This window comes from Vulpes lagopus, chromosome 7 (assembly GCF_018345385.1).
Source record: "Vulpes lagopus strain Blue_001 chromosome 7, ASM1834538v1, whole genome shotgun sequence".
In the NCBI taxonomy this organism is placed as follows: domain Eukaryota; kingdom Metazoa; phylum Chordata; class Mammalia; order Carnivora; family Canidae; genus Vulpes; species Vulpes lagopus.
In genome coordinates this window covers 131,093,129-131,104,446 of record NC_054830.1, presented here as the reverse complement: position 1 = coordinate 131,104,446, position 11,318 = coordinate 131,093,129, and positions in this window count along the sequence as shown.

Sequence of the window (11,318 nt, the reverse complement as noted above, 5' to 3'; positions counted from 1 at the left end):
TCACTACCAACACCAAGGAAATACAAACGATTTTAAAAACATATTATGAACAGCTGTACGCCAATAAATTAGGAAATCTAGAAGAAATGGACGCATTCCTGGAAAGCCACAAACTACCAAAACTGGAGCAGGAAGAAATAGAAAACCTGAACAGGCCAATAACCAGGGAGGAAATTGAAGCAGTCATCAAAAACCTCCCAAGACACAAGAGTCCAGGGCCAGATGGCTTCCCAGGGGAATTCTATCAAACGTTTAAAGAAGAAATCATACCTATTCTACTAAAGCTGTTTGGAAAGATAGAAAGAGATGGAGTACTTCCAAATTCGTTCTATGAGGCCAGCATCACCTTAATTCCGAAACCAGACAAAGACCCCACCAAAAAGGAGAATTACAGACCAATATCCCTGATGAACATGGATGCAAAAATTCTCAACAAGATACTAGCCAATAGGATCCAACAACACATTAAGAAAATTATTCACCATGACCAAGTAGGATTTATCCCTGGGACACAAGGCTGGTTCAACACTCGTAAAACCATCAATGTGATTCATCATATCAGCAAGAGAAAAACCAAGAACCATATGATACTCTCATTAGATGCAGAGAAAGCATTTGACAAAATACAGCATCCATTCCTGATCAAAACCCTTCAGAGTGTTGGGATAGAGGGAACTTTCCTTGACATCTTAAAAGCCATTTACGAAAAGCCCACAGCAAATATCATTCTCAATGGGGAAGCACTGGGAGCCTTTCCCCTAAGATCAGGAACAAGACAGGGATGTCCACTCTCACCACTGCTGTTCAACATCGTTCTGGAAGTCCTCGCCTCAGCAATCAGACAACAAAAAGACATTAAAGGCATTCAAATTGGCAAAGAAGAAGTCAAACTCTCCCTCTTCGCCGATGACATGATACTCTACATAGAAAACCCAAAAGCCTCCACCCCAAGATTGCTAGAACTCATACAGCAATTTGGTAGCGTGGCAGGATACAAAATCAATGCCCAGAAATCAATGGCATTTCTATACACTAACAATGAGACTGAAGAAAGAGAAATTAAGGAGTCAATCCCATTTACAATTGCACCCAAAAGCATAAGATACCTAGGAATAAACCTAACCAAAGAGGTAAAAGATCTATACCCTAAAAACTATAGAACACTTCTGAAAGAAATTGAGGAAGACACAAAGAGATGGAAAAATATTCCATGCTCATGGATTGGCAGAATTAATATTGTAAAAATGTCAATGTTACCCAGGGCAATTTATACGTTTAATGCAATCCCTATCAAAATACCATGGACTTTCTTCAGAGAGTTAGAACAAATTATTTTAAGATTTGTGTGGAATCAGAAAAGACCCCGAATAGCCAGGGGAATTTTAAAAAAGAAAACCATATCTGGGGGCATCACAATGCCAGATTTCAGGTTGTACTACAAAGCTGTGGTCATCAAGACAGTGTGGTACTGGCACAAAAACAGACACATAGATCAATGGAACAGAATAGAGAACCCAGAAGTGGACCCTGAAATGTATGGTCATCTAATATTCGATAAAGGAGGAAAGACTATCCATTGGAAGAAAGACAGTCTCTTCAATAAATGGTGCTGGGAAAATTGGACATCCACATGCAGAAGAATGAAACTGGACCACTCTCTTTCACCATACACACAGATAAACTCAAAATGGATGAAAGATCTAAATGTGAGACAAGATTCCATCAAAATCCTAGAGGAGAACACAGGCAACACCCTTTTTGAACTTGGCCACAGTAACTTCTTGCAAGATACATCCACAAAGGCAAAAGAAACAAAAGCAAAAATGAACTATTGGGACTTCATCAAGATAAGAAGCTTCTGCACAGCAAAGGATACAGTCAACAAAACTAAAAGACAACCTACAGAATGGGAGAAGATATTTGCAAATGACATATCAGATAAAGGGCTAGTTTCCAAAATCTATAAAGAACTTATTAAACTCAACACCAAAGAAACAAACAATCCAATCATGAAATGGGCAAAAGACATGAAGAGAAATCTCACAGAGGAAGACATGGACATGGCCTACATGCACATGAGAAAATGCTCTGCATCACTTGCCATCAGGGAAATACAAATCAAAACCACAATGAGATACCACCTCACACCAGTGAGAATGGGGAAAATTAACAAGGCAGGAAACCACAAATGTTGGAGAGGATGTGGAGAAAAGGGAACCCTCTTACACTGTTGGTGGGAATGTGAACTGGTGCAGCCACTCTGGAAAACTGTGTGGAGGTTCCTCAAAGAGTTAAAAATAGACCTGCCCTATGACCCAGCAATTGCACTGTTGGGGATTTACCCCAAAGATTCAGATGCAATGAAACATCGGGACACCTGCACCCCGATGTTTCTATCAGCAATGGCCACAATAGCCAAACTGTGGAAGGAGCCTCGGTGTCCATCGAAAGATGAATGGATAAAGAAGATGTGGTTTATGTATACAATGGAATATTACTCAGCAATTAGAAACGACAAATACCCACCATTTGCTTCAACGTGGATGGAACTGGAGGGTATTATGCTGAGTGAAATAAGTCAATCGGAGAGGGACACACAGTGTATGTTCTCATTCATTTGAGGAATATGAATAATGGTGAAAGGGAATATAAAGGAAGGGAGAAGAAATGTTGGGAAATATCAGGAAGGGAGACAGAACATAAAGACTCCTAACTCGGGGAAACGAACTAGGGGTGGTGGAAGGGGAGGAGGGCGGGTGTTGGAGGGGAAGGGGTGACGGGCACTGAGGTGGACACTTGATGGGATGAGCACTGGGTGTTTTTCTGTATGTTGGTAAATTGAACACCAATAAAAATTAATTAAAAAAAAAAAGAGAGACATTTATGGTTACTATCACATTATATCATATCTTTAGAGATAATACTTTTAGAGATAAAAACTTAAATAGGGGATCCCTGGGTGGCGCAGCGGTTTAGCGCCTGCCTTTGGCCCAGGGCGCAATCCTGGAGACCCGGGATCGAATCCCACGTCGGGCTCCCGGTGCATGGAGCCTGCTTCTCCCATTGCCTGTGTCTCTGCCTCCCTCTCTCTCTCTCTCCCTGTGACTATCATAAATAAAAATTAAAAGAAAAAAAACTTAAATATTTGTGGGTGAAATTATGTCTGCAATTGGCTTCAAAATTATGTGGGAAGTTGAGAGGAATAGATGGGAATTTAGGTGACAGTAGATGACCAGGAATTGGTGATTTTTGAAGCCAGTGGTGGATAGGAATACTAGGGTTCATTGTATTTTACTTTGTATGTTCAAACATTTCAAAATTAAAAGTTAAAAAGCAGCAGAGGGAAGGTGTGGTTAGGGGAAGGCACTAGCCTTTGCCCTCACTGCTCAGCAGCCAAGGGAAGCACACAGTTCAGGTCATTCTCAGCAGGGGATGATGAAAGTGAAGGCTTTTCCTAAGTTCAAGAGCATCAGAGGGTGTGTTAAATGAGAATGTTCTCAATCACATTTTGGAAAGAGGAAAACAGAAATGAACGTATTTGGTGGATACCTAGGCTCTGCAGCTTCACCCTCCAGGGTGGGCCTCTGGGCCTCTGCTCTCAGCCCCTTTCAAATCCACAGCAAGGAGTGCTCTTGTCCATGCAAAATGAACACTCCATTTAGATTTCTAAAAATAAAGGAAGAGAGTTTTATAAGATCACAAGCTCAAGTGAGGACAGTGGCCAGAAATACACAAATTTCACAGAGAATGCTCCAGAGAAGGGATGTTTAATCCCGTTTATATATGGGGTTGGGTTTTTTTGTTTTGTTTTTTTTTTGTTACATCAAGAGTTACAAATCATCATGATGAAGGACCTTTCAGACAATTACAAACTTTATCTTTTGTTTTTAGTATGTGCAAGGTTGCAAGCTTTGGAAGTGTGGGAACAGAATTTAGGGAGATTTTTACTCTTATCTTTAGCTTGGAACATTTCTTTTAGGTTATTGGCTAATGAAGAGATGTATGAGATGTAGGATGTGTGCTCAGAGCGGAAAAGAGCTCATACTTTGAAGTTTGGTGAAGACATCCTGACCTTAGTAAAAGTATAGCTTCCCTGGGAGCCCAGGGGCAGGGCCCACAAACATTAAAACTTGAAAATTTCCTTTATTACTTTCAGGATTCCAGCTGGCAGATGGTGCCACATCTGTGCAGGAAAGGAAAAGACCAAAGAGACGGTGAAGGCCATGAAGGATCATACAGGGGTTCCCGTGCCCTGATTCAGAGACCTTAGAACAAGTGACATAGGCAGATCTGATCCAAGGACCCAAAGGGGACACACAGGACCAGCAAAGAGGGTCCTTGACTTCACTCAGGATAGAAATCAAACTTGAGCCAGGAAGAAGTGAAAGTAGGGTTTATTAAATCGTGTAAGTGATACAGTATAGCAGGTGATTGGGAGACTTGGAAAGGAAGAGAGTGTAAGTCTCTTTGTTGCTTAGGGCTAGGAATTTATATTGGAAAGGGGTCCAGGATACATGTTCATTCAGGAATCCAGGGTAGGTTCTGATCAAGGGCAAGTGACAGGTAAACAACAGGTGTTATTTTATAAATCATTGAAGGAAGTGGGTATTGATGACATTTCCAGCTGAAATTTCTTTGAATGTCCTGGAACATGTTTGGGATCTAGTTTTTAGATGTTACCAGGTGTTTGGGGTCCTCCATGAAACTCAGAAAATGATTTAGCTTTCTTGCTTTGCTTTTGAAGTAGGAACATAGTTTCTTTGGTTTATTCAGATGTAAGGTGAAATATAGAACACGAGTGGGGCCTAGCGTAGAAACGACAGAGAGAGAGAGAGCCTTTCTAAAAATGGAGTTCCTTCAGTTTCCCTACCGCACAGCAACAGCATTCTTCAATCTATGGCAGCCTTCCTGTTCCCAGAAGGGACACACAACCACAGGAGCATGGCCTTTTCATTCAGATTATGTGCCCCCTCTTGGATTCATGGTGCCATTAGTCTAGTCATGGATCTGAAAATCCTGCAGTAACTAATTTTATTAGTTTCCTCTTTTTTTTTTTGTATATATTTTTTTGTTGGAGTTCAGTTTGCCAACATATAGTATAATACCCAGTGCTCATCCCTTCAAGTGCCCTCCTCAGTGCCTGTCACCCAGTCACCCCATCCCCCTGCCCACCTCCCCCTCCATTACCCTTTGTTCTCAGAGTTACGAGTCTCTCATGTTCCATCACCCTCTCTGGTATTTCCCACTCATTTTCTCTCCTTTCCCCTTTAATCTCTTCTATTTTTTATATTCTCCATATGAATGAAACCATATAATGTTTGTCCTTCTCCAATTGACTTACTTCACTCAGCATAATACCCTCCAGTTCCATCCACATTGAAGCAAATGGTGGGTATTCGTCATTTCTAATGGCTGAGTAATATTCCATTGTATATATATACCACATCTTCTTTATACATTCATCTTTTGATGGACACTGAGGCCCCTTCCAAAGTTTGGCTATTGCTAACAAGCACATGAGAAAATGTTCTGCATCACTTGCCATCAGGGAAATACAAATCAAAACCACAATGAGATACAACCTCACACTAGTGAGAATGGTGAAAAATAAGACAGGAAACAACAAATGTTGGAGAGGATGTGGAGAAAGGGGAACTCTCTTGCACTGATGGTGGGACTGTGAACTGGTGTAGCCACTCTGGAAACTGTGTGGAGGTTCCTCAAAGAGTTAAAAATAGATCTGCCCTATGACCCAGCAATTGCACTGCTGGGGATTTACCCCAAAGATACAAATGCAGTGAAATGGCAGGACACCTGTACCCCAATGTATATAGCAGCAATGTCCACAACAGCCAAACTGTGGAAGGAGCCTCGGTGTCCATCGAAAGATGAATGGATAAAGAAGATGTGGTTTATGTATACAATGGAATATTACTCAGCCATTAGAAGTGACAAATACCCACCATTTGCTTCAACGTGGATGGAACTGGAGGGTATTATGCTGAGTGAAATAAGTCAATCAGAGAAGGACAAACATTTTATGGTCTCATTCATTTGGGGAATATAAAAAATAGAGAAAGGGAATAAAGGGGAAAGGAGAAAAAATGAGTGGGAAATATCAGAAAGGGAGATAGAACATGAGAGACTCCTAACTCTGGGAAACTAACTAGGGGTGGTGGAAGGGGAGGAGGGCGGGGGTGGGGGTGACTGGGTGACGGGCACTGAGGGGGGCACTTGATGGGATGAGCACTGGGTGTTATTCTATATGTTGGCAAATTGAACACCAATAAAAAATAAATTTATTAAAAAATTGTGTCCATCAAAAGATGAATGGATATTTGACTGTTTTCCAATTTTTTTCTCATAGAAACCTCTTTTACATAGAGCACCCATTAATACCTCTTTACCCCTACGGGCATCTTATCTGAATTCACCTCCCCAATCCCACTTTGCCACAATCCAGCTTGGGACTCTCCTTTAGTTTCTCCTTAACACATATCAACACCTGACATCACATTAGATATTTGTCTTTTTGCTTTTCCCTAGTCTTCAGGAAACAGCCCTACTGTTGAACCAGTTGCTCAGGTACCAAACATGAACTGCTTTCTTTCTCTCATACCCCAAGCACAATCCATCAAAACATCCTGTAAAAAGTGTGAGAATAAACTTGCAGCCTAGGTCAAAGCTCCCATTCCATTTCTGTGAAGTGCACTGATACCAGTTTCTGAAACAGCATGTTTCTGTAATCCCCAGGCATTCTGAAGACATTCAAGGTCATGCTAGAACTAAAGGTGGGAACATGAGGTTTACACATGTATGTATTTTTAAAATTTGTATTAAACAATCTTTATTTTGAGGTAATTGTGGATTCATGTATAGTTATAAAAATAATACAGCAATATCTCATATACACTTTATGTGCTTAACCCAATGGTAACATCTTGCAAATCTATAGTACAATATCATAACTGGATTGTTAATATTGATACAGACAAAACACAGAACAGTTCTATCATTAATAAGGATTCCTCTTGTTGCCCTTTCATAGCTGTAGCCTCTAAAACCCTGACCAGAGCATGTTTCCTAGCAGTCCTCTCTGAGCCAGGGCTTCTCAGGCTTTAACATGCATACAAATCACCTGTGGAGCTAGGTAGAGACGGATTCTGCTTCAACAGGTCAAGCTGGATCCTGAGATTCTACATTTCTAACAAATTCCCATGTGATGCCAGTACTCCTGGTCCATGGACCATACTTTGAATAGTGAGGACATTTTAACAAAATACCCACATGATTTGCATGAACAGCAAAGTCTGAGAAGCTATGTAGTACAGCTGAAACTGTAGGCATTAAGGAACTTTTAGGAATATCCTGAGAGCTATGGCATGATAAGCTGTGGGCTAGTTTCTGGGAATAAGTCATTTTCTCAGGGTACAGATGATGCCATTATGTGCATACAAACATCGGTAGTTCCCCAGGGTAGCAGACAAAGGATTATAATATGTGGAAATATTCAAGATCAGCTATATTTGTTACTTAATCCTCACATTAACTCTGAGGCAGGGACTATTATAATTGCCAACTTCTAGATGAGGCTAATGGCTATGGTCTCAGATTCTACAGCTAGGTTTAAATAAACTTATTGTGTTCAAAGTTCACAGGTTTAAGCTGTCCTGAATCCCCTGGTTCAGCGCTCTGACAACGATGAGAGAAGCAGAGGGGTCTCCATCGTGCAGGATGGCCAATGACCTTCTGCTAGCATCCATCCTGGGCATTTCTGGGTCATCTCTCCCCTGCACTTGAAGCTGAAGAGCTAAGCCTCGCTGCTCCTGCTGTCACAGGCCCAATCCCCTTTCCCCTTCCCTTCCGGTTCTGCTATACTTGGCTGACACCTGAGCATCAGAGGCTGGAAGGAAAATGCAGGCTACCCTATTCTATCCCTGCCTGGGGCTGTGAGGTGTCTGAACTGAAAACCAAAAAAAGGGACTGCGGGTCTCCTGGCGGCAGCGGCGGCTCCAGAGCGGGTGGGACAGCCGCGGCCGGAGGCACGGCAGGGCAGGCGTTTAGGAAGTTTCTTCCCCTCTTTGACTGGGTTTTAGTCGAAAGGAGTGCAGCTGAAACTGTAACCAAAGGAGGTATCATGCTACCAGAAAAATCTCAAGGGAAGGTGTTGCAAGCAACAGTAGTGGCTGTTGGATCGGGTTCCAAAGGAAAGGGTGGAGAGATTCAACCAGTTAGTGTGAAAGTTGGAGATAAAGTTCTTCTCCCAGAATATGGAGGCACCAAAGTAGTCCTAGATGACAAAGATTATTTCTTATTTAGAGATGGTGACATTCTCGGAAAGTATGTGGACTGAAATCATTCTTAAAACGGCATGAAGTGAAGCTGCCCATTCCAGTGAAGTTGTGAAATCTTGCATCATGTAAATAATTTTCATGTCTCTCTTTTATAATAAACTAATGGTATCCAAACTAATGATAAAAAAAGTGACCACCTCCCTCCCTGACCCTCACATTCCTGACAACTTGCAAACACCAAAATGTTATGCATCACTATAGTATTGATATTCCAAGAATACAAAAACAATTCAGTTATGTCCATTGTATATAGAAGATAAGTCCTGTACATATTTTGGGAGATTTATATCACGGTATTTCTCTTTTCTTGAGCAGTTGTAAGTGGTACTGTATTTTAAATTTCAGTGCCTACATGCTTATTGAGACATAGCCTAAGAAATCTTGAGAAAGAAGAACAAGACTATAGATTACTACAATCCCAGATTTCAAGATATACTACAAAGCTATAGTAGTCAAAACATTACATAAAATAGAACATAGATCATAGAACAGAATTGAGATCCCAAAAGTAAACCCATGCTTATATGGCCAACTAATCTATAGCCAAGGAGGCAAGAATTTTTGTTCCTTTGTTCCTTTGTTAATCTATAAGAAAGGACGCAAGAATATACAACAGTCTCTTCAATAAATGGTGTTGCTAAAACTGGACAACTACATAGAAAAGGATAAAACTAGGCCACTTTTCTTTTTTTAAAAACTGGGTCACTTTCTTACATGATACACAAAAATAAACTAAAAAATGGATTAAAGACCTAAATATGAGACCTGAAGCCATAAAAACTCCTAAAACAAGACATAATTTCTTGGACATAAACCTTAGCAATACTTTTCTAGATATGTTTCTTCAAGCAACAAAACAAAAGCAAAAACAGACTATTGGACTACACCAAAATAAAAAGCTTTTGTACAGTGAAGGAAACCATTGGCAAAACAAAAAAGTAACCTCTTAAATGGGAGAAAATATTTGCAAATCATATATCTGATGAGGGGTAATACCCCAAATATATAAAGAATTATACAACTCCACACCAAAAAATAAATACATAAATAACCTGATTTTAAAATGGGCAGAGGACCTGAGTAGATATCTTTCCAAAGAGGAAGTACAGATGGTCAACAGACACATGAAAACACTCGATATCACTCATCACTGGGGAAACACAAATCATAATCACAATGAAATATTACCTTACACAAGTCAGAATGATTAGTATCAAAAAGCCAAGAAATAGCAAGTGTTGGTGAGGATGTGGAGAAAAGGAAACACTCATGCATTGATGGGAATGTAAATTGGCACAGTCACTGTGGAGAAGAGTATAGAAATTCCCCCTCCAAATTAAAAATAGAACTACATATGATCCAATAATTTTACTACTGGGTATTTACCTAAAGAAAATGAAAACACTAAATCAAAAATATTTATGCACCCCTATGTTCATCACAGCATTATTTACAGTAGCCAAGATATGGAGGCAACCTAAATGTCCATCAATAGATGAATAAAGAAGGTGTAACACACACACGTGGGCATATACACACATACAGGAATATTACTCAGCCATAAAAAATACAGTCTTGCCACTTGTGACAACATGGATAGACCTAGAAGTTATTACACTAAATTCAGCGTATAAAATTGTCAAGTCACTATATTGTACACCTGAAACTAATATAACACCGTATGTCAATTATATCTCAATAATGATACAAAATGATTTTGGAAACTACTTTTAAGTAGACATAAGTTTTTGTTGAAATAAGGTTTGATAGAATGACTTTATTTAATTAAAGTCAAATTTATAATTTTATAGTCTTATACACTTAACAGATACAATATTTGCTTATCTGCTTAGTAAGTACAAGTAAAATAAGAATGTATGCCTGTATTTTATGTAATGCTAACAATTAGGAAGACATGGTTGTTTTCTAATGAAACCTACAATATCAAAATAATCTTTATCAAAGATTTACTCAAATCAAGTGAATTTGAAAAATAGTTCTATATTCCCAGGAATTTTAGGAATATTTAATTTATATAAGCACTTACTTTTATCTAAACCAATGAAGATAGAGTTTCTTTAAGGAATTTTATAAATTAATTTGGTAACACCATCTGGAGGTGGGAAAATATCACATATACATACAGATAGACATAAGTAGAGATTCTGTGGTTTTAATTCTAAAATTTTAACCAGGAGTCAGGCATAAATACAGAATACAAAACTCCCTACTGTGTATAAGTGTTTGTCCTTGCCCCTTCCCTTCTTTATATTTTTATCTAAATTGTGTTTCTGATAGATGGAGGAAGTGACAGTTACAGGCTCAATATGGGGGCTAAAACTCTTCACTGTATTTGTGGGAGGAGATTTTTAAGATTGTCATTGCCCCAATATGTAATCTTACAGAAGCTGTGGAGCTAATCTGGACTAAGGGACTGAGGAGACACTAGACATTTGGGTGTATCCAAATCCCATATGAGTGGGTAAAATAGCCAGTCTACCTTCAATTAGTTTTTTTCCTTTTCAGCAATAAGTGATTACTTTTGGGATCCCTGGGTCTTTGAGACCCCTGATGGGGGAGCATAGAGTTTGAGTGATTACAAGGAGTTGAGGGGCTAGAATGTGAAGGGAAGGTCTGTGAGCAGAGGGATGCAGGAGTTAGCGGTATGAAGGGTGACATATCAAAAGATCTAAGGGAGCTGAAGAGAAGATTGGAGGTGATAAAAGGATGAAGGCATGAAGGGATGAGAGAGGATACATCTTGAGACGCCTGGCTGGCTCAGCGGTTGGGTGCCTGCCCTCGGCTCGGGTGGTGATCCCGAGATCCGGGATCAGGTCCCACATCAGGCTCCCTTCGAGGAGCCTGCTTCTCCCTCTGCCACTCTCTCTCTCTCTCTCTGTGTCCCTCATGAATAAATAAATAAATCTTTTAGAGAGAGAGAGAGAGAGAGAGAGAGAGAGAGAG